The 27,784-nt window shown below is 37.2% G+C and overlaps 1 long non-coding RNA gene across 7 annotated transcripts in view; it reads right to left on the reverse strand.

Annotated features, from left to right (window-relative positions):
• Positions 1 to 27,784, reverse strand: part of LOC134483413 (uncharacterized) — a 204,202-nt gene that overhangs the window by 73,177 nt on the left and 103,241 nt on the right. The gene's annotated exons all lie outside the window — the stretch shown is intronic.

The following is a 27,784-nucleotide window of genomic DNA, read 5'->3' on the forward strand; positions in this document are numbered from 1 at the left end:
GATTCAAACTAAAAGTCCCAAAGCAAGAGGTATTACAAACATGGTTTCAGGGCAAGTGCAGGGTACACAACTGCTTAAGCTGGGGCCTTGTCTGAGAAGTGTTCATGTGGATTTAGACAGATTTAACGTTCAAGATATCTAGTCTCTAATACTGTCTTGGCAAACTCAGTATGAAGGAAGGAGAAATAGGAGGTGGTAAGTTTGGTATAGAGGACAGAAATTAAATGAACAATGTGCATCTGATAATTAAGTAGAAAGATACTTTTGATAAAGTTTTTTCCTTGGGGAGAAAAGAATGGGAAAATGCTACAGTGGTACAAGACAGAGCAATTTAAATCAGCTCCAAAGCCTGTTCCTCAAATGTCAAAACCTTATATCCAAAATATACAAAGAACTCAAGAAGTTAGACCGCAGGGAGACAAATAACCCTATTAAAAATGGGGTTCAGAGCTAAACAAACAATTTCCAGCTGAGGAATACTGAATGGCTGAGAAACACCTAAAGAAATGTTCAACATCTTTAGTCATAAGGGAAATGCAAATCAAAACAACCCTGAGATTTCATCTCACGCCAGTGAGAATGGCTAAGATCAAAAACTCAGGTGACAGCAAATGCTGGCGAGGATGCAGAGAAAGAGGAACACTCCTCCATTGTTGGTGGATTTGCAGACTGGTACAACCATTCTGGAAATCAGTCTGGAGGTTCCTCAGAAAATTGGACATTGAACTGCCTGAGGATCCAGCTATACCTCTTTTGGGCATATACCCAAAAGATGCCCCAACATATAAAAAAGACACGTGCTCCACTATGTTCATCGCAGCCTTATTTATAATAGCCAAAAGCTGGAAAGAACCCAGATGCCCTTCAAAAGAAGAATGGATACAGAAAATGTGGTACATGTACACAATGGAATATTACTCAGCTATCAAAAACAACGAGTTTATGAAATTCGTAGGCAAATTGTTGGAACTGGAAAACATCATCCTGAGTGAACTAACCCAATCACAGAAAGACATACATGGTATGCACTCATTGTTAAGTGACTATTAGCCCATAAGCTTGAATTAACCTAGATGCCTAGAACAAATGAAACTCAAGACGGATGATCAAAATGTGAATGCTTCACTCCTTCTTTAAAAGGGGAACAAGAATACCCTTGGCAGGGAAGAAAGAGGCAAAGATTAAAACAGAGACTGAAGGAATACCCATTCAGAGCCTGCCCCACATGTGGCCCATACATATACAACCACCCAATTAGACAAGATGGATGAAGCAAAGAAGTGCAGACCAACAGGAGCCGGATGTAGATCGCTCCTGAGAGATACAGCCAGAATACAGCAAATACAGAGGCGAATGCCAGCAGCAAACCACTGAACTGAGAATAGCACCCCGTTGAAGGAATCAGAGAAAGAACTGGAAGAGCTTGATGGGGCTCGAGACCCTATATGTACAAGAATGCCAAGCAACCAGAGCGTCCAGGGACTAAGCCACTACCTAAAGACTATACATGGATTGACCCTGGACTCTGACCTCATAGGTAGCAATGAATATCCTAGTAAGAGCTCCAGTGGAAGGGGAAGCCCTGGGTCCTGCTAAGACTGAACCCCCAGTGAACTAGACTGTTGTGTGGAGGGCGGCAATGGGGGGAGGGTTGTGAGGGGAACACACATAAGGAAGGGGAGGACGGAGGGGGATGTTTGCCCGGAAACCGGGAAAGGGAATAACACTGAAATGTATATAAGAAATACTCAAGTTAATAAAAAAAAGAAAGAAAAAAAAGAACTCTTGAAGGAAAATGTGATTCAAACTAAAAGTCCCAAAGCAAGAGGTATTACAAACACGGTTTCAGGGCAAGTGCAGGATATACAACTGCTTAAGCTTGGCCCTTGTTTGAGAAGTGTTCCTGTGGATTTAGGCAGATTTAATGTTCAAGATATCTAGCCACTAATACTGTCTTGGCAAACTCAGTATGAAAGAAGGAGAGATAGGAGGTGGTAAGATTGGTATAGAGGACAGTAATTACATGAACAATGTGCATCTGATAATTAAGTAGAAAGATACTCTTGATAAAGTTCTTTCCTTGGGGAGAAAGGAATGGGAAAATGCTACAGTGGTACTAGACAGAGCAATTTAATTCAGCTCCTAAGCCTATTCCTCAAATTTCAAAGACTAGCTTTGTAACTGTTCCCTAGCCCTCTCTTAACAAGAATTAGGAAACACCAGTCATTTCTATAGAGAATAGTAAAAATTTCTCATGAGTGGAAACTGAATACCTCATACACTTGAGGTTACAGGAAATTGCATCTTTTTAGTATATAAACAAGGATTGTCAGGAAATATCACTTGGACCTTCTTCACTGCATTTTCTAGCATCTTAAGTGAACATCATAGGTGTTTTCAAAGACCAATCAGACTTAATTTCCTGAGACAAAATTAGAAAGACTGCTATACCAAGAGGTCATGGATATCATTAATTCTTTTGTTACATAATTTTGGTTTTAAAATCCTAGATAGATATATTTGTGGTATTACCCAATGTCTGAATTTATGGTATAACAAGATGTCCGACTAGTCGTCAGATTTGCTGGCCAGAATTTTTCAAGTAGACCTGATTTCTTTTTAATTGTGCCAATTGCAAAGATAGATATTTAAATAGACTATTTTAGTGGCTGGGACTTTGTATTAGTGTTTGAATCTATGTCTAAGGAGCAAATGTCTGCAGGGATTGAAGAAGGAAGAAGAGTGAATCTTCAGCACCAGTGTGAGTGGCTTCACAGGTCATAACAAGCAGACGTATAGGAGATTTTAATTGAATAATTTCTCTGGAAGATTAGAGCATAGTTAAATTTTTTGTGAGATTTGTATAAATTATTCAAAACATCAAAATAAATTTTAAACTTTTACACCTAAATTAATTAATTAATTAATGGCCTCCTGTCAGCTGCTGTATGCTGTCTGGTGTTCTGGTGTTTGAGAGATCTTGGGGGTCCAGGTTAATTGAGACTACTAGACCCTCTACAGGGTGGTCCTCCTCCTCCTCCTCAGCTTTTTCCAGCTTTTCCCAAATTAAACGACAGGAATCATTAGCATCTGTCCATTGGTTGGGTATAAGTACCTGCATCTGACTTTTTCAGCTGCTTGATGGGCCTTTCAGAGGGCAGTCATGCTAGGCTCCTGTTTGTAAGCACACCCCAGCATCAGTACTAGTGTCAGGCCTTTGGGCTTCCCCTTGAACCGGATCCTACTTTGGGCCTGTTTCTGGATCTTTTTTTTTCCCTCAGGTTCCTCTCCATTTCCATCCCTGCAGTTCTTTTAGAATAAAATAATTATGGGTCAGAGTTTTGACAGTGGGATAGGAACCCCATCCATCACTGGATGCCTTGTCTTTTTGAGTGAGGTGGTCTCTACCAGTTCCTCTGCGCATTGTAGGGCATTTTATTTAAGGTCCTTCCTTTTGAGTCTTCAGAGTTTCTTACATCCCAGGTCTTTGGTATATTCTGGATGATATCCCCAAACTTCGACCCCTTGAAATTGCCTGTTTCCTTTCTTTCTGTTGGACTTAGGGTTTCAGTCCTTTCTCCCACACAATACCAGATCATCTTCTCCTTTTCCTCGCCTGCCCCATGTCCCCTTTCCCTCCCCGATCAATCAAACCTCCACCTTGTTATTGTTGTCTTCCCACTCCCAGATGGGAGTGATGTGTCCTCACTTGGGCCCTTTGCTTTGCTGAACTTTCTGAATTCTGTTAACTGGATCTTGATTATTACATATTTTTTCTTTAACTAATATCAACCAATAAGTGAGAACATACCATGCATGTACTTTTGGGTCTGAGTTACCTCACTCAGGGTGATTTTTTTTTTTAGTTCCATCCTTTTGCCTGCAAAACTCAGGATGTCCTCGTTCTTAATAGCTGAGTGGTATTCCACTGTGTAAAGGAACCACATTTACTGGACTCATTCTTCTTTCATGGGACACCTGTTCTGTTTTCCAGCTTCTAACTATCAAAAACATGGCTCCTGTGAAAAATGTGGAACATGTGCCCCTGTAGCTTGGTGGGTCCCATTTTGGGTATATTCCAAAGAGTGGTATTGTTGCTTCTTCAGCTAGACCTATTTCCAATTTTTTGAGGAACGTCTGATTGATTACCAGTGTGGTTGTACCAGGTTCCAATACCAGCAGTTGGGAGTGTTCCTCCTTCTCCACATACTTGACAACATGCACTTTCTCCTGAGGCTTTTATCTTAGTCATTCTCATTGATGTAAAGTGGAAGCTCATGGTCATTTTCATTGCATTTCTCACATCACTAAGGATTTGTACATTTCATTAGGTGCTTCTCAATCATTCAAGATCCCTCTGTTGTGAATTCTCTTTTTACTTCTATAACCCACTCTTTGTTTGGATATTTTTCTTTATTTTTTTTTGGTTAGTTTCTTGAGATTTTTAATATATGTTTGATATGAGCCCTCTATCATATGTGGAGGTAGTGAAGATTTTGTCCTAATCTATAGGTTATTTCCCTAATTTCTTTCTCAGTCAATTTATCATTTGTATAAAGGAAGGCTACTGATTTATTTGAGTTAATTTTATATTTGTCAACTTTGCTGAACTTGTTTATCTGTTCGGGTAATTCTCTGGAAGAATGTTTGTGATTAATTATATATATAATATCATATCATATGCATATAATGATACCTTTATTTCTTCTTTGCAAATTTATATCCCCTTGATCTCTTTTTGTTGCCTTATTTTTCTAGCTAGCACTTTGAATACCATATTTATTATATATCGGGAGAGTGAGCATCCTTCTCTTGTCTCCCATTATAGTGTGATTCCTTCAGGTGTCTCTCCATTTATTTGGTGTTGGCTGTTTGTTTGTAGTAAATTGTTTTTATTTTGTTTAGGTATGGCCTTGGATTCCTGATTTATCCAATACTTTAAACATGAGAGAGTGTTATATTTTGACAAATGTTATTTCTGCATCTAAGGAGATGATCCTGTAATTTTCTTCTTTGAGTTTGTTTATATGGATTTCTAAGAGTATTTTAAGTAAATTACTTAAACAGATTTTTATACATTGAACATTTCGAATGTCCTCTCCCTTTCTGGGTTCTCCTAACCGGCCCCTGCCTCTCAACCTCCCGAGTCCTGTTCCCATGAACATGATTTTCCCATGCCCTCAACTCCAGACTCACTGCCCTAGCACTGAGCCTTCACAGGACCAAGGGCCTCCCCTCCCATTGATGCCAGATAAGGCCATCCTCTGCTACATAGGCAGCTGGAGCCATGGGTCCCTCCATGTATATTCTTTGGTTGGTGGTTTAGTCCTTAAGAGCTCTGTTGTGTTTGGTTCAATGATATTGTGTTTTTTTTTTTTTTTTGATGGGGTTTCAAAACCCTTTAGCTTCTTCTGGTCCTCCCCAACACTTCATTTGGGTCCCAGTACTCAGTATGACATTTGGCTGCAATTATCCACATCTGTGTTGGTAAGGCTCTGACAGAGACTCTCAGCAGATAGTTATATCATGCTCCTCTCAGGAAGCACTTTTATGCCTCAGCAATAGTATCTGCATTTGGTATATGCCTACAGGGTAGATCTCTAGGTGAGATAGTACTCCTTTGTATAAATGTACCACACTTTCTGCATACATTCCTCTCTTCGAGGGCTTCTGGGTTCCAGCTTCTGGCTATTATAAATAAGGCTGTTATGAACATAGTGGAACATGTGTCCTTGTTATATGTTGGAGCATCTTTTTAGTATGTGTCATGAATTGGTATAGCTGACTCCTCAGGTAATACTATGTCCAATTTTCTGAGTGATTTCTCTGAGTGACACACATCCTCACCAGCTTCTTCTGCCACCTGAGTTTCTGGTCTAAGGCATTCTGACTTGTGTGAGGTGGAATCTCAGTGTCATTTTGATTCCATTTCCATGAAGACTGAGAAATCCCTTGGGACAAAGGCAGGTGTTAATGATAATACAGAATATTAATATTAAAACTTGGCTTCCTTAAAATGTTAAACAAAATATTTTTTTAAAGCTGCCGCCACCTTCAGCGGATATTTGAGACTAAGCAGTTGTGTCCACAGGTTGAGGGTTGACTACCAGAGCTCAAAGATATGTAACATTTCTACTTATGTAAGAGAAAGTCCTTGAATTCTCAGACATTATAGTCTAATTGTTGTAATATATTTATTCTCAGGTAATAGCTACAACTGCCTACAATAAATAGTTGGCTGCTGGAGGAAATTACAAAAAGCAAAAAGAATGTCATAATGTTTAGACAGAAATGTTAGAGTAAATTACAGGCCATTTTCACACAATTTGCAGCACACCATGTTATGAAGACTGGGACATAATTCTTTCCTATGGTTTCAAAATTTCCCTGGCTCTTAAGACTGGGTACAGATATCAGCAAACCTCCACAACTCTGTCAGAAATTCCATGGAAAGTGAATTTTCAAGGAATTTGACTTTCAATTTTATTTTGTTGTGATGATGTTGAGAATTACAGTAAACATGAATTCAGGCATAGTCCATATTTTTGGTAGAATTCTCCAAAACTATTAGGGTTTTTTATTGGAAAGGAGAAATTTGATTAAAAAGGGAAGATCTTCTTTTTGAAAAAAAAACTTTAATTATTGGAATGACACTGTTAAACAGAAGTAGAGCATTGGACAAACACAAAGCTCTAGAGACAGATACCTGAACCTATAAGGGAAAACAGTTACAGCAGAAACCAGAAAAACAGCAACAAAAAGTTTTTAAATGTCCTAAAAATAACATTGTTTCCTTCCTCAATCAAATTTCATCCAGAATACAGAATCTTTTATTTAGGATATATGTATATTTCACATATAATTCTCCTTTAATAAGAACCATGTTTGGATCCTGTAATAGTCTCTCTGTTGTAATATATTTATTCTCAGATAATATTGAAACTGCCTCAGTTTCCTCACTTGATGTAGGCACATCTCATTGGTCTTTTGCTATTGGACTCAATGATAGACCACATCAACCCTTTTTATAAAAGATGGTTTTGTGACATAGTTTGCAAAGTCCTACATAGAGCTGCTTTAACCTTTGTTTTGCAAGGACCATTTTTTCTAGAAGCAAGAATCCACTTGCCTTCCTATCTGAGTATGTTTCTCATTCCTCCTGTTTTCAAGATGGTTTCTTATCACTCCGATCCTTTTTCAGCCAGCCTTCCTCAGTAGTTAGACATTTTTCATCCACTGGCTCTCCACTTGCTCTTTGGCTGTAAATTATTTGCTAAGAACCAATGCTAAACTCTAATATAACCAAAATGACTTCACAAAAAGACTATATTTAAGTTTCTTTTGCTTTCTTAACAAACTGCTTTTTCTGTCAATATAAAAAGAGTAATAAATATTTTTTAAAAAAGGACAAGTATTTGTTTAAAGTCACTGAGACGATTATCCATACACTGTAATTGGCATAATTCTTGAGGACAAATTATGTGGCACTGAAACAAGCATCTCTTATAAAATTTGTCCCTGCCTTCTGTTTAGATACATTTTGGCGGATATATTAAAGAACTGCAGAATTCAAAGTATGTCCTGTATTAGATATCCACATTCCATTTAAAGAATCACATCTAAATTTACGTTAAAAACAATAACAACAGCTTACGAATCTGCTAAAAATCCCAAGAAAAAATTTTCATTTTAAAATTATGCTAAGTGGTTCGTGATTTCTGTGATCCCTCTATTAAAGCTGAACTCTTCACTTCCTTATTTAGAAAGCAAAACATAGTTTTCGGCGCATTTGTAAATTTATATTTGAAAAAAACAAGACTACCGAAAAACAGAAGGACTTGTACTACTCGTATAATTACGAATTCATTCAAACGAAAATATCCTAAACATGAAAACTGGAAAAGCAAACCAGGTTTTTGTGTTCCTGCAAGCATATTAAGTTAATGAAAGCGGGTGTCACTTCTAAGCTTGGCTCCAGAGGAAGTTGAAAACCGAAAGGAATTTTGGTTGTTGTAGTTTCACCATGTTAATAGTCTTTCCCTGAAGCCTGGAAGCTGGGGATGGCGGGGTGGGGGAGGGGTGAGACATCGCAGCCTGCAGCGCTTTTATGACTTACTTCCTGTAGCGGGTCTACTGATTGGAGTAGTACTCTGCAATTGGATCTTAGTTATTGTTGACTGTACTGAAAAGAGAAAAGGATTCCTAGGTATTTTCTAGAAAGCATCTTTTTCTAATTAATGTAATACTAAATCCACTCATCAAAATAGTCTAAGTGAAACTTAAAAGTAAGTGTTAAACATACCACCCATCACAAGGAGTGCTGCCAATTGTTTTGTGCAGCAACAGTTAAATCACTGATGGTTCCTTCACCCAGCATTGATGAGAGGTTTTGGTCCTAACCTTACTGTAACTTTTTTTGCTAAGGTCAGGTGTTCTGTTAACACATACTTGGGAAACCAGTTACCAGGTTTTTTGTTGTTATTTTGTTTTGTTTCTGTTGTTGTTGTTGCTTTGCTTTTTTTTTTTTTCAGAGCTGGGGAGGGAACCCATTCTGCTTGCTAGGGAAGCGCTCTGCCACTGAGCTAAATCCCCAACCCCACTTTGCTTGTTTTTAAAGGGAATGGAAGGAGTGGATCTGGAGTGAGAGGAGAACTATTGTGGAGAGATGCATAGAATGGTTGAAGGGAAATGGAGTGTAATGAGCGAAAGAAGAATAAATGTAATAATAATAATAATAATAATGACAATTATTATTATTATTATTATAAATCTTAAATGTAACACAATAAAATTGAATAAGACTAATAGTGAAGAACGATAACTATAGAAATTTGCTGAAAACCCTTCTTTATGTATATATGAGAGGAAAAAGTCACTTAGAAACAGAATTATGTTTATTCCAGTAAGGCTTATCTACCAGCTCTTGGTAAAAGTTACAAAGCAGAGTTCAGTATCTACAAACAAGGTAAACAAACCTTTTTAACTGGTTAGTTACACTGTTATCCCAAATTGCAGGGACCCCAAAAGGCCCTATTGGAGCCAATTCTGATGTAAATATGTAATGGTCTTTATTATGAACACTATTTCAAGGTATCCCACACTCCCATTACAGCATATCAGAGGGAGAGCCCCCAGTTTAGGTATTCGGTGTTTTTATTATGGTTAAATCAATTTGTGAATTTCCATAAGCGTCAACGAGTTAATATTTTATAAACTGCATTCTGGTGTATTCTGCAGGAACAGAACACAGGGACAAACCCAACTGATGAACAGGATGGTTTTCTATTCTCTGCAGGATGTCTTAAGACAAATATTTACATGTATCTTGACTCTTTTATTGTAGCCTGACTAACTGTTGCTAAGGGGCAAGGGGTCGCCATAGGATGATTGTGTAGGTGAACTTTGTGACTCTCTTCCTAGAGTTGCAGTTTAGTCCTTGGCTCAGAAAATGGTACTTCTTCTTAAACAGATTTGGTTGGGATTGACAAAAGGTTAACAATTTTGATAAACAATCATCCTAAGAGGAATGATTGAAGAGAGCTTGATTTAAGGATCAAAAGTTTTGTATCACTTGCAAAACAAACCTGGGGTGCGAAGGGTTGTCTCCATGCTGATTTCTGAGGACTACCTGCATTCAGAAGCCAATACGATCTACCTGTAGGTCAACTGCTTCTGATCATTCAGAATAACATCCAAAACCCCTCCACCCAACCACTGTATAGAGCTAATTGCCCAAACTTAATAAAAAATAGCATATATCCTTGGCCAATCCAGAAGTACTAATGACCATCACTGAAGAAGGTATCTGAAATTACTGTTGCCAGAAGTTCTGCCCCAATCATGGTTGCTGAAAAAAGTAAATGTGGCAACTCTCCAATGATGGGATATTTTAAAGTACAACCGGCTTCAGCACCTCAACTAATAAAGCCCTATTTGTTGTATAAATTGTAATGTGACTGAAAATATGCAGAAAATGCAACTATAAAGAATGAAACATAAATATATACACAATTGTTAAATAAATCGATTTCACTTTTAAATCTGTATTTTGTATGTGCTCATGGCAAATATTTCTCTCCATCTGGTTTTAATGTCAGTCAGTCTCAGAGGATATTTATTGAACTTTATTTTGTTAATTTGTGTATAATGTGATGTGCCATCTAACAGCGTCCTGCAGCATTCTTCCTATATCTCTGAAGAACATACCTTAAGTAGTCCATGTAGACATCAGGGATAGGATTTGACTTTGAGATGACTGTTTAAATTCTTAGAAAACAGCACCATTATTTCATATTCTTTATCCCTCTGCACTCTACTAAGAATCTTTTTAGAAGTTTCCATCACATTTTCTGTTTTTTCAAATAGTGTATGGCACAGTGAGCCATATAGTGATACTCACTGCTTTAAGCATAATTTGGATTGTGGATCTAAGTGCAAGAATGAATTCTATGTTGTAGCTCTATGAGAGCTAAAAATAATTTATACCCTGAGAATTTATTTCTCATGACCATTTCCTTTGCTATATGCTCTTTGATTTTCCTATCATCATATTTTTTCTCTATCACAAATCTTCCCATGAAGCTTAGTGCTTCATAGTTTCTCTTCCCCCACTTACAGATTACAAGTTTTTTAAATTCATCACCAAAATTTTATCCAGGAGTTGGCTGGCCCCTTTTGTACTGATGAAACCACAAAATTGTATATTTGAGTGTATATACATGAACAAACACACATATATGATGTATATACATGTATATATACATATATATATTATACTAGCTATACGTACATATTCAGGTATATATTATATTATTTCATATAATAAAATGCTTAATACCCATATCTTAAATATGATTCAAAATATGGGTGCCCTTTTTTCTCTGGCCTCCTGAATACTTCCTGAATACTTATACTTTTATTGTCCCTTGTAACTCTAATTTCCATAGACTAAAGTTTTTAAATTTGAAAGACACCACTCCACATGTTTTTGATTTATCTTAAAGAACCTGTAGCTGGTGTGTGTGTGTGTGTGTGTGTTTGTGTGTGTGTGTGTGTGTGTGGTGTGTGCGTGTTTGTGTGTGTATGTTTGTGTGTGTGTATGTGTATGTAATTGTGTACTATTATTATTTGTCTGTGCCTTGTGGTTCCATATGCTCAGGTAGTGTGTGTTTACATATAAAAACTTTAACTCCTTTTTGCCTCAGCATTTGTATCAAAATGGTGTACACTCTTTTGTAAAATGCACTTATTTAGTGGAAGGAAAATTATGAAAATACAGTTTTATAAAAGAGTGAGGAACATTTTGTAACTTACAAACTTGACATGCTCTCTAAAACCACGTGGTACAATGAGAATATTAAATCCTGAATGTTCTTCTGTGAATTTCAAACTCACTGTATTTCTCATTTTTAAAGGAACTCAATAAAAAAGTATTTTTTAAAGTATTAAGGTGGGGAGGAAAATCATAGAGATTGACTTGTAGTCAATATATGCATGCCCATGCATACCTACACACATATATGTGTATATAATCAAAAATATATCCCCTTATGCACACAAGGCAAATAACAATTTCCTAAAAGTTTATCAATCAATCAAAATATGAGAGGATTTTGTGTGTGTGTGAAAGCTACTCTTGGTTGACACCTTATATAAAATCAGGAATTAGGTAAAAGTCCTGATTTGAGGACACTTTTGAATAAGTTTTACTTAGTTTTAAATTGGAATAACTACTTTCATTGGATCTTTGAGATGTGAAGATGCAACATTTAATTTAATATTTAAAATCTGACTTTAATATGGGTTGCATCTTCTACTGTAATCCTATGAAAGGACAGGGTAGAAGGAACATTTTTCTGTTTTCATTCCTTGATTTTATCTCACTACCATATCCATTACTTAATTGTTCTTAAAGACTGCTTTTATCATATTCCTGTTGTATACCACAGAGCAGCTAAGACATGTAGCATGAACAACTACAAGGTTATTGGATCTTCTATTCATAGACAGCTATTATTCAGCTAGATTGACTACAGCCTGTAAATCATTTGAAAGCATCTCAGGTAGGATATTATATATTTATTTCATAATTTCTGTTACTCTAGCAATCCATGACTAATAAAAAGAGTGAACAGGAAATTATACTATTTTTACTGATATCAACATGTATAAGGTAGATGGGTGATTCCAGTTTCACTGGACAAAATTGGGAAAAGAATGATTTAAAATGAAGAATCATGTTTCTATACAAAAACTTTTAATAACAAAGGAATCCTCCAATTTTAATTAAAGGGGATCTCTATAACATAAAAGAGGTCTCTGTGGCACCCAAATCCCGTGGGAGGGAGAGCTGAACCTTCAGAGAGGCAGACACACCTGGGAAACCAGAGGAGACTGCACTCTGTGCACATCCAGACGCCAGAGGAAAACACCAAACGTCATCTGGAACCCTGGTGCACGGAGGCTCCCGGAAAGAATGGCACAGATCTTCCCGGTTGCTGCCACAGCGGAGAGGACTTAGGCAGTACCCCACGAGCAAACTTGAGCCTTGGAACCACAGGTAGGACCAACTTTTCCCCTACAAGAAACCTGCCTGGTGAACTCAAGACACAGGCCCACAGGAACAGCTGAAGACCTGTAGAAAGGAAAAACTACACGCCCGAAAGCAGAACACTCTGTCCCCATAACTGGCTGAAAGAAAACAGGAAAACAGGTCTACAGCACTCCTGACACACAGGCTTATAGGACAGTCTAGCCACGGTCAGAAATAGCAGAACAAAGTAACACTAGAGATAATCTGATGGCGAAAGGCAAGCGCAGGAACCCAAGCAACAGAAACCAAGACTACATGGCATCATCGGAGCCCCATTCTCCCACCAAAGCAAACACGGAATATCCAAACACACCAGAAAAGCAAGATCTAGTTTCAAAATCATATTTGATCATGGTGCTGGAGGACTTCAAGAAAGACATAAAGAACTCCCTTAGAGAACAAGTAGAAGCCTACAGAGAGGAATCACAAAAATTCCTGAAAGAATTCCAGGAAAACACAAACAAACAGTTGAAGGAATTAAAAAATGGAAATAGAAGCAATCAAGAAAGAACACATGGAAACAACCTTGGACATAGAAAATCAAAAGAAAAGACAAGGAGCTGTAGATACAAGCTTCACCACAGAATACAAGAGATGGAAGAGAGAATCTCGGGAGCAGAAGATTCCATAGAAATCATTGACTCAACTGTCAAAGATAATGTAAAGCAGAAAAAGCTACTGGTCCAAAACATACAGGAAATCCAGGACTCAATGAGAAGATCAAACCTAAGGATAATAGGTATAGAAGAGAGTGAAGACTCCCAGCTCAAAGGACCAGTAAATATCTTCAACAAAATCATAGAAGAAAACTTCCCTAACCTAAAAAAAGAGATACCCATGGGCATACAAGAAGCCTACAGAACTCCAAATAGATTGGACCAGAAAAGAAACACCTCCTGTCACATAATTGTCAAAACACCAAACGCACAAAATAAAGAAAGAATATTAAAAGCAGTAAGGGAAAAAGGTCAAGTAACATATAAAGGCAGACCTATCAGAATCACACCAGACTTTTCGCCAGAAACTATGAAGGCCAGAAGATCCTGGACAGATGTCATACAGACCCTAAGAGAACACAAATGCCAGCCCAGGTTACTGTATCCTGCAAAACTCTTAATTAACATAGATGGAGAAACCAAGATATTCCATGACAAAACCAAATTTACACAATATCTTTCTACAAATCCATCACTACAAAGGATAATAAATGGTAAAGCCCAACATAAGGAGGCAAGCTATACCCTAGAAGAATCAAGAAACTAATCATCTTGGCAACAAAACAAAGAGAAGAAAAGCACACAAACATAACCTCACATCCAAATATGAATATAAAAGGAAGCAATAATCACTATTCCTTAATATCTCTCAACATCAATGGCCTCAACTCCCCAATAAAAAGACATAGATTAACAAACTGGATACGCAATGAGGACCCTGCATTCTGCTGCCTACAGGAAACACACCTCAGAGACAAAGACAGACACTACCTCAAGTGAAAGGCTGGAAAACAACTTTCCAAGCAAATGGTCAGAAGAAGCAAGCTGGAGTAGCCATTCTAATATCAAATAAAATCAATTTTCAATTAAAAGTCATCAAAAAAGATAAGGAAGGTCACTTCATATTCATCAAAGGAAAAATCCACCAAGATGAACTCTCAATCCTCATCTTCGGTTGGTTTATATACAAGTGTGCAATTTCTAGGCTTGAAAGTAAAATGATGCTATCTGGTGCTGGATAGAGGAGCCTTATTTTTTATTATGGCAGCTTGCTATTTTTGTAACATGGTGATTTGGTTGAACATAATAAAGTACAGTAGTAACTGATCTCTCCTTCTTCCTGGATGAGTGAGGAGATGATTAAATGTTGATGTCAGCATCCTTGAGCATATTCAGATGAGCTTCTGCTTCTGTTGAAAAGGATGCTGTGTTTGATTGTGGTCCGAAGCTTTGAAGCACTACTTGGCATCTCCTTCCTTGGAGGTCTCACTGTTTAAACATAACAGATTTGATAGCTTGTTGGTAAGGTGAGGTCCAGCTTGTCTCCACTAGGTCATCTCCATGTGAATCCGGTGGTTATACGGTTTTGTTCTAGGGATATTTCATTTTTTTAATAACGGTTTTAGCTGACATTCATGGAGAGAATGAATCCTTAGAACTGTGCCACTAGTGAAAGGAAATCCTGTCTAGAGTATGTTTCTTTACAAAGCTGTGTCACACCATCCTTTGGACCCTCTGCTGGAAAAGTAGAATCAAGTCTCAAATAATGCCTTTTAAATTGTATCTTCTAGTATTTTAGATGTAGGACAGTAGTGTATCATACCTCTGAGGATGTAAAATAGCTTGTACCTGCTTTATGATACGTAGTAGTGACCGTGCTTTATCAGAGCTGTTTTTAATGATGTTGCTCAATGTTTTCTTTCCAGATGATGATTGAGAATCTAATTTAAAAAAAATGGTGCCAGGTACCACAAGTGTAACAGAACTGTGCTGTTTTCTCGGGTTTTGTTTTTTTACTTTTTTTTTTAATGGAGTGTGCTGGATGTCTCTACAGTTTTGTTCAGATGACTGCAGAACCTGGAAAAGCTGTTGCTGCTGTTGATGCATAACACACTGCTATTATTGGTCTATATATATATATATATATATATATATATATATACAGATATATAATTTGAATTTTTTGAAACTTTAGCTGTGCTGTCAACTTTGGAAAAAAGTATCCCCATTTACTGTGTTGAGTTGGAACTGTACAGAAATTAACAGCCATATTGGTCTAGAAATGTTGAACTTAAGTTTTTTCCATTTGTACAGGGGTAACACACTGTATTAAATATGTAAGGTCTTATCTACGTGGGTTTGATTACAAAAACTAATAAAGTATTCTCTAAATTAAAAAAAAGAGGTCTCTGTGAGTCTTAATAAGATGCCATGTTGCCATTAAATATCCTCTGCTACTTAATCAACATGAAATATATTCTTACTTGAACTCTCAGTGGCAGTTAGCAATGTCACGGGTGCATATCTTTTTTTGCAGGCTTGTAGTGATTCAGAGATTGATTCTGAGTATTTTTCAGCAAGTGTCTCCATTCCTTTGAGAATAACTTCTGTTTGTGCAATAAGGGGCTTTTGTTTAAAAACTGAAGTTAGTATAGAAAAAAAATTGGCAAAATATAACACCTCATCATGTCAAAATTCTTGGATAGAACAAAAATATCCTTTACAATACATATATATTATAAATTTATGTGCAACATTGTTAAATGTATTATAAATATATATATTAACACCATGTTATGAAAAGTATCATTTATGTATATATATACATATATGTGTGTGTATGTGTACATACAATATATATTATATATGATAACTGTAGAAAATTCAAAAGTTTTCAATGAAAATGTAAGGTATAAGAATTGCAAATTTAAGAAAATTAAAACAGAAAACAGAACTTGACATGTCTTTTATGGTCATGGATTATCAGGACTATTCTTATGAAAATTGCCATTCTAACAAAAGGAATTCACTTATTCAGTGTAGTAATCAGTAATACCCATGCCAACTAAAACAATATAGCTGTAACGTAATATGGAAACAAAAAACACAATTATAGTATAAAGAAAACATGAATAATAAAAGAGTTGTAGAAGACATTATGTCAGGGGTTGGGGATTTAAGCTCGATGGTAGAGCGCTTGCCTAGCAAGCGCAAGGCCCTGGGTTCGGTCCCCCACCCCGGAAAAAAAAATAAGGAGACATTATGTCAGATGTAAATTTATATGACATAGCTAAATAACAAAAGTGTGTGGTATGGTATTACTATGCTATATCTATATTAATCAACACAGAAGCAAAAACCTTCAAGACCCCTCAAAGTGCTGTTGGCATTAGTCACAACAGGCCTTTACTTTGGAAATACATTAAAATTTTAAATCCAAACAACATTTTGAAATAGAAAACAAAATACAATGACATAAAGGATATGACATGTCTCTGTGGATCACTGTGTTCAAGAGTTTATAATTGCCTGCACTGGGTCTTCTGTTCATATCTTATAAAATTCAATTTAGTGTTTTATGGGATATATCCAGTGTGTGTGTGTGTGTGTGTGTGTGTGTGTGTGTGTGTGTGTGTCTGTGTGTGTGTGTGTGTGTGTGTAGTGTAAAAGATATCCCACATTTCCATATTTTGGGACTTCATACATCTGAATTTACTCTCCACTACCCTCTGTTAAAGCCAATTTGGAAACCCCTTTTCTTTATTATAAGTATCATAGTGTAAGAACTCCTACTGCTGTGGTTTCCCTCTGACGATAATCTGTATATTAATCTTCTAGTGATTTTTCCCCTTCATATCCTTCAGGGTGTGGCAAAACCTAATTTAAATACCTGTAGAAATATTATTTTTATGCAGCACCTGTATACCAACACAAATGTTCTTTTTTTATCTGACTGCCATTATTCCCATACACCAATAATCCACAATACTGTCAGCTCTTTGAAATGTTAATGTTCACTTTGTAAGAGAACTCAAAGTGACAGGGCACAGGCTCAAGGGGAGGGCCACTGCAGCTAACACAACACAGGACAGGAAAAAATGAAGTCAGGTACACATGTAATAGTTTTCTGATCTGATCCTTCAAAGACGTGAGATATATAGAATAATTTTCTAATTGCTACATATTTGAAACACTTAATGTGCAAAAATCATGTCTACCTAAAAAACACAGGATCAAAGTGGGAGCTGACCGTGGTTGCTGCCCTGCCTTGCTGATCATTCCTAGGGTGGAGGTAACAGGCACCTTTGACTGCTTTTCTCAGAACTGAACCTGCTGCACTGACTTGATTAATCACAGTCCCAACCCCCAGTCTGTGCCTGTGAGCCAGCACAACAATGCAGTCACACATGTGTGCATGTTTCCAGGCTCCAGGGATTCAAAATCTGTTCTAAAGCTAACGGCATAAAGAGGAAGTGACGAGCTTTAGGCTTTCCTATTGCTAGTATGGAAGAGGGGGTCTTCACAAGCTCTTTAGAAATCAGTCAGGAGTAAAATTAATGTATTTCCGGGGCAACGGGGATACATAATGGAGATTTATAGTCATCTTTAGATTTCTAAAGGAAAGAAAGAATGCTTAGGAAAAACATAACCGAAACTAGGGAACATACAAAAGCTCTCTATACTTGAAGTACTATGATGAGAAATGACTAAGGAATAAAAGATTCTCCCTTAAAACATTCTGCACTATTCAGGTTTTACTTGATTAGGTGGATTTTTAAACTTTCCTATGTGTTCATGTAAGTGAAAACCTTACCATGTACAAAATATTTGTTGTTTAATAAAATAATTGTTTTATCTTTCAGTAATGAAGTTTATTTCCCTCGTGTTTTAAAAAACATTGCTATGATATAATTTTTACTTACTTTTTTGTTTAATTTTAAAACAGAGTATTACTCATTAGAATTTTCTGGACTTGTACCTCACATTTTAGAATAGACATGCTTTGAACTCTGAGATCAACAGCTTTGGCTTCTTAAATGCTAGAAGGAAAGTCATGTGCCACCATGGATACCTAGATTCATTATTATGCTTTCAATCACTACATTTATTTTAGCCACATGGATAATGGATATGGTGAATTTGATGGTTAAGGAGTCTTTTTCCAACATCAGGTTCCCTTCGAGCATCTGAAAATTATCATTTTTCCCTTCAGCTCTGCAGATTCAGTTACCTGAATGATGTTGGCAAAGACTCTCTCCAGGTCTCTGGATATTGGCTCAGTTGAATAAATGAGACAAATGCAGTTTTGTTAGTGGCATTTTTGAAGGTAACCGAGAACTTCAAGGCCAAATAGACACGTGGACCCTGGTAAAACAGAAGGCCCACAGTGCCATCGAAGCTGCAGTTCTTCACCAAAGAGACATCTGATAGCAGGGTTTGGAGATAGCACTGTTAGTGGGCCCAATGATACATTAGAACTCTGCAAGTGCAAGGGATTCTTAATCCTATTTTATGTTGTTGAATACCTTGATCGCTACAATCCAAGACCTTTAGGCATCCTGTATCGTGTCTCTCAAGTAGGGCTCTTTGTTCACTCTTGGTAAATTCCCAGGTTTCCCAGTCACTTTATTTTTAATCATTTATGTATATTTCTCTGTTTCTCTCGTTCTCTCTATCTGTCTCTCAGCCTCTGTTTGTCTGTATATTCTTCTCTCTGCCTCTCTCTGTCTCTCTGTCTCCCTTTGTATTTCTCTGTCTCTGTCTCTGTCTCTGTCTCTCTCTCTCTCTGTGTGTGTGTGTGTGTGTGTGTGTGTGTGTGTGTGTGTGTGCCTGTGTGTGTGTGTTTGTTCGGGAACACAATGTAGAAGTATATTGATGCCAAAGTCTGTGTATTTCTTCAGAAATACAGTTCCATGTAGTTTCAAAATTCCTGGTATAATTTCTTGGAAATCTTGTAAAGCACTCCTTGTTTTCATAAGCAGAAACATCACTCAGTCTCTTCTATGCACATTTAATCCTTGGTGATATAAATGCCTGCTGAATATGAGAATAAAAATGTAGAAAGGCTTCTGATTTTAAATGTTCCTACACAATAATTTTCCAGTAAATAAAAATATGACTTAGCAATATCCTTTCTGCAAGTTAAAGACTACATAGGAAATAAATAAGGAATTAATAAATGTGTAGCACCTTAGCATTTCTTCTAGGTCCTACCCAACAGTTACCTACATACTGCCAGGTAGGCCTGGCTAGATATAAAAGGGAGTGTTTAGACTCTCTCTATGCCTTTTTTTCTTCCTGACTTTCTTCTCCCACTCCATTTCTACATCTCCCCATTCCTAGATGTATTCCTGACAAGCCTCCTCCTCCCCTATTTCTCCACCCTCTTCTTTGTCTCTACTGTTTTCCCACCTACACTTCCCATGACCCTAAACAACTCTATTCTACACTAGACCCATCTTATGGCTCTTACCTTGGAGGAATGGATGCCTCTGCATGGGTCTGCTGAGGAATCCCATCACAAAACTGTGTTCCATAAAAATATATCCTTGGATTTATAAAACACAGCATTTGGTGTACTAACTTCGTTTTGCAAACTGGCAGGTTAACATTTCCTGCCACCTCACACACTTTCCAGCCATTTTCTTGATATTCCTTTCTTCCCAAACAGGGGCAAGTTGGAAAGACGACCTCCCACCACTCACAAAAGAAGTCCTCCCACCACTCACACATTAGTCAGGGTAAAAGGCCACTGGTCTCTATTCAGCTCACATCCACCCCCTCTAGTTTCCTTGGCAATAGAGGTATTCATAGCCTACAAGATTGGCCTTTCTAGCTGACTCCTCCTCTTAGGACCTCTACCCTTGGGTGAGTTCTATTTCTCTTCCTAAGATGGTTTCTCTCTCACTGATGAAAAATGCTAGGCCTAGGTAAATCATTCTACCTGTGGCACTGGCTCCACAACTCAGGTGTTGGTCACAGCTCAACCCCTAGTTTATCTCCTAATGTCCTGACAATCTACTCTAGTTGATCATTCCATTCTTAATTATTAACTTATCATTGGGTTTCTGGAAGTAATAAGGTTAATAACTCCTATTCTCACTCAAAGATAATGGCTTCATTGCTATTTTTAACCTCTGTACTGGGATGTCTCCTGGTCTTAAAGGCTTCCAAATTTGTTTCCAATACCTGAAAGATAATAACTCTAAATGGCCTCTTAACCGCACATTGAAAAAACTTTTACAACGCTCACCAGCAATGTGAAAAATGGAAGGTTTCTATGTATAGGAGTTTGCCCACCTTCCCTCCCAACCACTTTATTCCTTAATCCAACTACCTTGCTCTCTGCTCCCTGAACCTTTATCTCTCCAGGTCTTGTTTCACTGCTGTTGACAGCTATTTGGTCTAGCAGAAAGTCTTAAATTTCTGCCTCCTTGGAATTTTTTACTTCTTATTTCTTTCCATTCTGATATACCCTAGCTCTAATCCAGCTCTGTTGTGAGAAGGAGGAGCAGAGATGCTCCATGGGCCTGCCTCAGATGTGCCACACCACCATTTAGACTGTACTGCTTAGATCATGTTGCTTGGAACCGCACAGTGGCAGAGGCTGCTTGAAGTGACAGGGAGGAAATCTCCTAACATTAAAAAATAATGACCTGGCCACCACACAGAACATGTCTATTTGTATCTTTGCATGTTTTCCTCTGCTGATACATAGCCATGCTTCTACAGGAAACTGTCATTCAGCTCAGAGATATAACAAACACCAGTGGAGCTATAGCTACAGCACCATCTTGGATGAAGGCAACCCATGACTTTTTGCTATCTTTGTTATGTGTTTCTCACATGACATCTCTCATTACGAGAACGGCCTGAGTTAAAGATGCCATGGACACTTAACAATAAAGATAAAGGTTTCATACTATTTCTGTCTAGCTGTGGTAAATAATTTTAATACTCATTTAAAGATTTACAACAGTAAATATGATCACTGCCTTAAATATCTGTTTAGCCAATGTTTTTATGCTGTTATTACTCAAAACATTAAGTCATAATCTCTGTGCTTCCTTGATACTAGTCAGAACCAATAATTAAAAACAGACATAGATTGTCTAATTCATATATATTTAACAGATCCTTTCAATTGTGTCAGAAATCTGCTTTTTATAACATGAAATGTTTAAGTCTACTAGGACAGATAGAGACCTCCAAATCCTCACAGATACCTGGCACAAGATCTCTAAGATGATGTCAGAACGACAAGTGTCTCTACCTGGATTGTGGTACAATGGCCACTATGAGAGATGAGGTCATTTTCTTGCCTGCTGCCAGGGCTCACCCTAATCTGTAGACAAACAGAGGACACCCAGAGAATTAAATGTCTCATATTGCCTAGGACAAGGTGAGTCATTGCTCCAAAATTCCTTCTCTACTGGAGAGCCTCTCATCTTCCAAGCCTGAAGGGCAGACTACCTTTGCATGAGTTGTGATGGAGAACCCAGGGACCTGGAAAAACTGTTTAGGTAATGATCTACAGACTAACCTATGTCATTTTAATTAATATATTAAATCTATATATTATTCTTCCCAGATTTCTGATTACATTGAAGCTAACTAATGAAAGTGTGACAGCTAAAAATAGACAACTAGTCCCTTACCCCAATGTAATCCACTAATATATTTGGTCATTAGTCTATTCACTAACTAATTAAGAACATCAGATGTGTTATTAAAATACAAAGGTTTGCCTTGCTCATAGACTTCATGGTAAAGGATATACAAGTTCAGATGAACTTACACAGATGAAATCTTCTGCTAATTCCTTACCTAACCTCAGTTTTCAGTTACTAAATATTTCATATTTATTCCCCTTACTATGTCGTTGTTTTATTAGGACTTTAACAGTTTAAAATTTTAATTCTTATCAAGGGAGTTTTGATAAATTACCCTAACCATAGTAAAACATTCCACTATATGACCCAAATTTAATAATCACAAGTTCAAATTTTGTTTCCTTTGATTGTCTTCTAAATATATACTTACACTGTATCTCATGCTATATTTAAACTATCATCTATCAAAGTTACAAATTTAAGTTCCCTTTGGCTGTCTTCTATCTACAGACTTGATGTTTCATACACTAAATTCATGTGATCAACAATCAAATTCACAAGAACATCAAATTTTGATTGACTTTTTAATGCACACCTAAAAATGCTTTTCATTATACTAAATTTATACCTATTCATTCTCCTAGCAAGAAGCCCTTCTTTCTCCTTCTGCTCTCCAAAAGACTTTTGTCTTCCCTAAGCTCAGTTTAAACACTGTTCATGGTATTAACAAGCATCTCTTTTGTAAATTCATACGCTCCAGGAAACACACTCAGATCTACCTCTCATGGACCAAACAGGCTCCATCTGCCAATCAATAGCCAAGTTTCTACCTGTTCCCTATTCCTCTCCTGTTCCCTGTATTTGAGCGTCTCCTCATCTCAACCACCAAGACCTAAGTGTTTCAAATATACACTTAAGAAAAGTTATTTTTCCCCAAACTTACTTAACTTTATTTTCTACCTCGTGTGTGTGTGTGTGTGTGTGTGTGTGTGTGTGTGTGTGTGTGTGGTGTGTGTGTGTGTGTGTATGCATGTTAACTGTGTGTGTGTTTGTACGTTTGTGTGTGGTTGGGACTGTTGGCATACACGAGGGCACGTGTTTCACATTTTGATAAATCCGGGCATTTACTAAAACTCTATATCCAGGACAGCTCCAGGAGAGCAACCCACAGAAACTCCAGCCTATTCTCACTGAAACAACCACTTTTCTGGGCCTTCACCTTCCTAACTACAAATGGACAGACCCTAAACTGCAAGGAAACTTAGAAAGCTCCTAAGACTTGACCAACATCTCTATCCCAATTTTCTTAGGTTTCCTAGAGACACATCACTCCAAAGTCAGCAAGAAGCAGCTAAAGGTCACATTGAATCTATTGCTGATACACCATCACGTCTTTCTAGTTCCTCATATTTTTTATTAGACAAAAATGGAGGAATTTTAGCACCTTAACGTTCTTTCTTTTAGGCTCCACCAAACAGATATTAGCAAGAGCCAGGTAGGCTTGGCTTGCAATAAATTGGACTTTTGGCCTCTCTTCTCTTTCTCTGACTCCCTTCTACCTCTCTCTGTTCTCCACATGTGGTTGGCTGGCCTCATCTCTCTGTCTCTCTTTCTCTCTCTGCCTCTTTCTCTATCTGTTTCTCTCTTTCTGTCTCTTTTTCTCTGTGTGTGTCTCTGTCTCTATCTCTCTATCTCTCTGTCTCTCTGTCTCTCTGTCTCTCTGTTTCTCTGTCTCTGTCTCTGTCTCTCTCTCTCTCTGTCTCTCTCTCTCTCTCTCTCTCTCTCTCTCTCTCTCTCTCTCTCTCTCCTTCTACTTCTACCTACCTCCCCTTCTTATGCCCAAATAAATTCTATCCTAGAGTAGACCTGTCCTATGTCTGTTCCCTCTGAGGAAGGAATGAATCTGTATGGGCTTGCTGAGGCAAGTCCTCCCACCACACCATACCACAATCCACAAAATATATCCTTGGCTTTAAAACACACCAAACTCTGATTTATATTTGAACAGCATGTACTGTGCATTATAAAATTGTGGAAAGAAAAAATTTTCAAAAATAAAAAAAGTTGTCTCTGATTATATATGGAAATAACTTGCTTCATACCCATGACAGAACTTTCAGAAACTATACCTGTGTGGCTAAATTTGACTGAATGTAACAGTAAGCAGATACATATGGTAACATATGAATTCATGCCATGCTGAGAGGAGGGGATGACCACCCATAAACAGACTGTGCTACTGCAGGTCACTCCCTCTGAAGGTTCTGCCAAAACTGGAGAAGTTTAAATCTTCTTGAAAACATATGTCTATTGTCTATCATCCTGTACTTTAAAGATACCTATCAAATACTGATTAGTTAAAGGAAAAAGGTAGTAAAACTACAATGCAGCAGTGTTGTTTTTGTCAAAGTTGTCAGAGGATGCCTGGGAGGGAGTACTTAATAAGATAAAGCTGATTTGATATTTTTAAAGGCAATGTTTATATCAATAGCACATTCCAGATGTGAAGTTTCCTGTGTAGAATACACTGGCTTTGAATGCAATCCTTCCTACTTCATGTACCTCTGAGCAGATTAAGATTAAGGCAGTTATATCATGGATTAGTGTACATTACAAATGTTATACAATAGTGACAAAAGTTAAAAATTACATGAGGTTAGAAAACAAGAAAATGCATGTAAGATTTTTTTCAGCTATCAAGATACTGTGTCAGGGTGGAATTCGGATGCTGAGAACTCATAAAGAAATACCTGTGTTTTTAAACAAATTACAATTTCTATTATAAAAGTAAGAAGTGATTGTTGATATTATTAAAAGCATCCTTCTGTGAGCTTTGGGTTTTAGAATTATTGCTTTGGACACCTAATGCCAACTTGTTAGTGAAAAGACCAATGCTAAGGATCCACGACTTTGTGCTGACCACATGACTGGTTTTGCTTCCTAAATTAAATTAAGATAATCCTGCTCAGTAATGATGGAAGCTTGTCTCTCAGGTGATTCTAAATCTCATCCAGTTGAAAAAGAAAATAACCATCTCAATATTATTTAAGAATAGAATCCTCTATAAGATGTATGCAGTAATCTATACTATGGTAGTCTGTGGATAGATATCATGGCTTTGTAATTTCTGCATTTGATTTCAGTTAGAGAATTGGAAATATTATTTTTGAAACTTATAAAAAATTTCTATGTCTTACTTATGATATTTGTATAATGAAGTGGACTAAGAGACCAATTCAATGGTTACTTAACATGGGCAGTTAGAAGAAATGTTGCAGTATAGAATTAATAGATCATAAAATTGACCCAAATGATACATGGATGACTATCTGGGAATAAAAAAAAATGTGTACCTATTGTTTTTGTTTTTCTTGGGAGAACTCTAATTATGCTCAGTTTTCCATGTCCCCTTTTTTTCATAGCAGAGAATTCTAGTGTACATGGTATAATCTTTTAACTCATGTCTCTTGAGCTCTTCATTGTATCTGAATATTGGAGTCCTCTCTTCTCCCTCCTCGCCTTTACATACTTTCTTCTTTTGATCATCCTTTCCTTATTTCTGGAACTTTGACAAAGAGTCTCATTCTGTAGCCTAGGCAAGCCAAAAAATTGTAGTGATCAGTTGGCTTATATCTCCTGAAGGATATGATTACAGATGTGAGCAAATAAACCATGAGAGCTACTTTTTAATTCTTTTCTATTTACACATTACTTATATTCTTTGTCTTTTTATTGGATAGTTTATGTATTTATATTTCAAATATTATTCACTTTCCTGGTTCCCTTCTCTTCCATCGCCAATCCCAATGCTTCTATGGGGATGCTCACCCTCCCCCCAGCCCTCTCACACCTTAAAACCCTGGCATTCCCCTTCACTAGGGAAAATTGCCCTCAGAGGACCAAGGAATCCTTGCTGTCATTGCAAGATAATTCTATCCTCTGCGACATGGGCAGCTAAAATCATGGGTCCCCAAGTTGGTGGTTTAGTCTGTGGAAACTCTGTGTTGTCTTGTTGGTTGTTGTTCTTCCTATGTGGTTTCAAACCCTATCAGCTCCTTCAGTAGTTTCTCTAATGCCTTCAGTGGGGTCCCTGCTTAGTCTGATGGTTAGCCACAAGAATATTAGTTTGTATAGCCAAGGCTCTGGCAGAACCTCTCAGGAGATTTTCATATCAGGCTCCTGTCCACAAGCTTCTCTTGGCCACAGCAGTAGCGACTGGGTTCCATGGTTGCATATGGGATGGATCCACAGGTTGGGCAGTATCTGCATGGCCTTTCCCTCATTCCCTGCTCCCTTATTATCATTGTATTCCCTACCATGAGTATTGGGTCCCCCCTTCTAAGAAGGACTGATGCATCCAAATTTTTGTCTTCCTTCATCTTGAGTTTATATGGTATATTAACTGTATCTTGGATATTCTGGAACTTGGGTAAATATCCACTTACCAGTGAGTGCATATCATTTTTGTTCTTTTGTGAGTAGGTTACCATACTCCAGATAACATTTTCTAGTTCCATTCATTTGCTTATGAATTTCATGAAGTTATTGTTTTTAATATCTGAGCAGTATGCCATTGTGCAAATGTAACATGGTTTCTGTATCCTTTCCTCTGTTGAGCAACATCTGGGTTCTTTCCAGCTTCTGGTATAATAAATAAAGCTGCTAGGAGCATAGTAGAGCATTTGTTTTTATTATATATTGGCGCACCTTTGGGTATACGCTCTGGAGTGTTATCATTGGAACCTCATTTTGAACTGTGTCCAATTTTCTAAGTAATTGCCAGATTGATTTCCAATGTCATTTTAACAGCTTGCAGTCACACCAGCAATGGATGAGTTTTTCTCTTTCTCCACACCCTTGCTTGCATTTGCTGTCACCTGAGTTATTGATCTCAGTCATTATGATTGGTATAAGGTGGAAACTCAGCATCATTTTGATTACCATTTCCCTGATGACTAAGGATGTTGAACATTTATATAGGAGCTTCTAAACCACTTGAGATTCCCAAGTTAAGTACTCTTTGTTTAGCTCTCTATCTCATTTTTAAATAGGATTATTTTAAATTATCATTATATTAAATTATTAATTATTATTTTAAATAGGATTATTGAGTCTAATGTCTTGAGTTAATGTATATTTTGAATATTATCCCTGTATTAGATGTCCACTTGCTGAAGAACTTTTCCTAATCTATGGGTTGCAGTTTTATCCAGTTGACAATTCCCTTTGCTTTCTCTCAAGGTCCTATTTATAAATTCTTTATCTTAGAACCTGAGCCATTGTTGTTCTTTTGTTTGAAGTACTTCCTTTTCTTCAAAAGAGAAGAATCAAGCAAAAATACTAAGCAATAAAATGAAACATCAGCACCGTTTATACTTCAATCTATTAATATTTGTGATTCACTTACTATTTTGTGATATCATTTAAGGCAATTGGAAAAGTTTTCTATCTCGGACTACTACAGAACCTGTACAGCTAGTATTTTAATATAGATAGCTATGGCTATTTCCTCACCATGGTGGCTGCTGATTGTTCTGGTTATCCTATTATTCTTGCATCCCCAAAATATTGGGGTACCTTGCAGCAACTAAATTTTACATTCAACAGTAACCTCTTCATGCAGGTCTTCAGGAAATCTATCCATATCACCCCCGCACCCCCGAGTGACAAACCTCAGTGGCTTTCCATGAAGTCTCCATGCCTTCATAAAATGTTACTACCTAAATACTTACTACCTCATCATTTTTTGAACAGTTTCATGCTGACCCCAAACCATCACTTCCCAGAGACATTACCTCTTTGATTTTGGACTCTTCTGTATTACAACTGATTCATTATTAAGAGCAAAATGGCCAGCATTCACTGTCAACAAAGCAAGGGTTTCAAATTAGTGGCTTTACTATTGAAATTTGTGAATTGAAAATTTCTCTAGTACATCCAGGAAACAAAGTCTATCTCATGTGGAAAGGGAATTCTGGAGGATTCAGGCTAAGGGACTGAGTAAGAACTACAATGCATTCCTCTTTATCTCTGCATTTATATTTAATGCAGGGAAAAAGAAATTAGAGATATAGATAGACATA

This window comes from Rattus norvegicus, chromosome 1 (genome assembly GCF_021556685.1).
Source record: "Rattus norvegicus strain SHRSP/BbbUtx chromosome 1, alternate assembly SHRSP_T2T, whole genome shotgun sequence".
NCBI lineage: Eukaryota > Metazoa > Chordata > Mammalia > Rodentia > Muridae > Rattus > Rattus norvegicus.